This window comes from Otolemur garnettii, unplaced genomic scaffold, assembly GCF_000181295.1.
Source record: "Otolemur garnettii isolate 467f Iridium unplaced genomic scaffold, OtoGar3 scaffold00039, whole genome shotgun sequence".
Classification (NCBI taxonomy): Eukaryota; Metazoa; Chordata; class Mammalia; order Primates; family Galagidae; genus Otolemur; species Otolemur garnettii.
In genome coordinates this window covers 9,993,119-9,995,535 of record NW_003852434.1, presented here as the reverse complement: position 1 = coordinate 9,995,535, position 2,417 = coordinate 9,993,119, and positions in this window count along the sequence as shown.

Below are 2,417 nucleotides of genomic sequence, written 5' to 3'. Positions count from 1 at the left end.
TTTTTTGAGACAGAGTCTCACTTTGTTGCCCTCAGTAGAGTGCTATAGCATCACAGCTCACAGCAACTTCAGACTCTTGGGCTCAAGTGATCCTCTGGTCTCGGCCTCCCGAGTAGCTGGGACTATAGGCACCCACCACAACGCACGGCTATTTTTAGAGATGGGGTGTGACTCTTGCTCAAGCTGATCTTGAACTCCTGAGTTCAAGCAATCCACTTGCCTAGTTTTTCTGTTTTTAGTAGAGATGGGGTCTTGCTTTTGGTCAAGTGGATCTCGAACTCCTGAGCTAAAGCAATTTGCACACCACAGTCTCCTAGAGTGCTAGGATTACAGGCGTGAGCCACAGCGCCTGGCCAGCACACTTATTGTAATTTTGACTCAAACTGTACAAAAGCAATTAATATAGCTAAAACTTTTGAACCCTCATAATATTATGAAATTTAAAAAAAGTGCATTGCAATGAGATTGCAGCATAGGCCAGTTTGAGCCCGTGAATCTGGTAAAATGATCAACAGGGAATATCAATGTGGAAGAAAATCACCAAAGCACCATCGCCTTCAGCCTTTATTTGAGAGAACTGGACTTGAAGAAACTCTGAAGGAACATTGTAACTTAAAGAAGGATGTGAATGTTTATAGAACTTTAGCAGGAGGGGGCGGGCATACGCTTGGCTAGTTTTTGAAAGAGTCAGTGAAGGATGGTCCTCAGAGGAGGGAGAAATTGTTCTGCGGATGAACAGCCCTCGTTGCACAATGTGAATTTTACTACGAGAGCTAGAGAGAAACAGTTAAGGACTAAGGTTGTGTGAGCAGCCTGGGGAGGAATGTGTCACAGGGACAAGGACATACAAAGGCCACTGTGGAAAACTTGCTGTCTTTTGTGCTCACACCGAGGTACACAATTAATAGTTTAATAGTGATTTCTGTCAAGAGAGCAAAGTTAATGAAGTCCATAGTTCCATGAGCTTTTGTGAGTTGATGAAATGGTTATTCCAAGGTGGGATCTGAACCAAACATTTTTGGGAACAAAGTGGCTGCAGCCATCCTGGGTGGCAGGACTTAATCTCGTTTCTCTAGTTCTTAGGAAGGAACTTTGTTGGAGAAACCTTACCAATCTTGCTCTACTTTTGGAGCAACAGGAGAGCATGGCCTGGTAGGGAAGTTGGGAGGACACGTTGGGTAGCAGCCAAGTCCTCCCAGGTCACACAGCGAGTGCAGTCAGCCAGCTCTCCTGCCCAGCATAAGTCCCTCCCAGGTCACACAGCGAGTGCAGTCAGCCAGCTCTCCTGCCCAGCATAAGTCCCTCCCAGGTCACACAGTGAGTGCAGTCAGCCAGGCCAAGTCCCTCCCAGGTCATACAGCGAGTGCAGTCAGCCAGCTCTCCTGACCAGCATAAGTCCCTCCCAGGTCACACAGCGAGTGCAGTCAGCCAGCTCTCCTGCCCAGCATCAACTTGGTAGCTGGTCCAAGTGAGTCTCATTCAGGGATTGTCAGCCAGCCTTGGGTTGCACCCTCACCCAAGTCTTCCAGCCCAGCTTTACCAGTAACACAATTGGTACTTTGATCTCCATCTGTCTGAACTTTGCATCTATTTTTCTATTAGTTCCAAATCCAGGAGGAGGGCAGGGATGTTGACCTACCAAGCCTCAACAAACCTAAGAACTCTGTGATAAATCTTAATTATGTCATTAATACTACTGTTGGTACGTGGAGACACGGATTATATGGGTGTGACCTAGAACACTTTCTTAATTAATTTTAAACTAAATAATAATAGTAATAATAATCACTGTTATTAATGAAACCTTAAAATGTACCAGGCAATGGCCCAAGCACTTCATGTACATTATCTCAGTTCCATAACAAAGCTATTTGGTATATAGGATGATTACTCCCATTTTTTCAGATGAAGAGACTGAGGGTTGGAGAGGTTTAGTAGCTTGTCCAGGGTCACACTGCTAATAGACAGCCATTCATACAATTTCTTTCTTTCTTTCTGTTTTTTTTTTTTTTCTGAGACAGTCTTAAGTTGTCGCCCTCGGTAGAGTGCTGTGGTATCACAGCTCACAGCACCCTCCAACTCTTGGGCTTAAGTGATTCTCTTGCCTCAACCTCCTAAGTAGCTGGGACTATAGACACCCACCACAATGCCCGACTATTTTTTGGTTGTAGTTGTCAGTGTTGTTTGGCAGGCCCAGGCTGGATTCGAAACTGCCAGCTCTGGTATATGTGGCTGGTGCCTTAGCTGCTTGAGCTACAGGCGCCAAGCCTATTAATACAATTTCTAATGCACTTGACTTCTGCGTCTGTCTCTCTAGGCTGGGCTGACTCTCTGTTTCCCTGAGGACTTACAGATGAGTGGACACTCTCAGGCACAGCTTTGAAGCAGCTTCATCTTCTTCACGATTCACTTGCCCT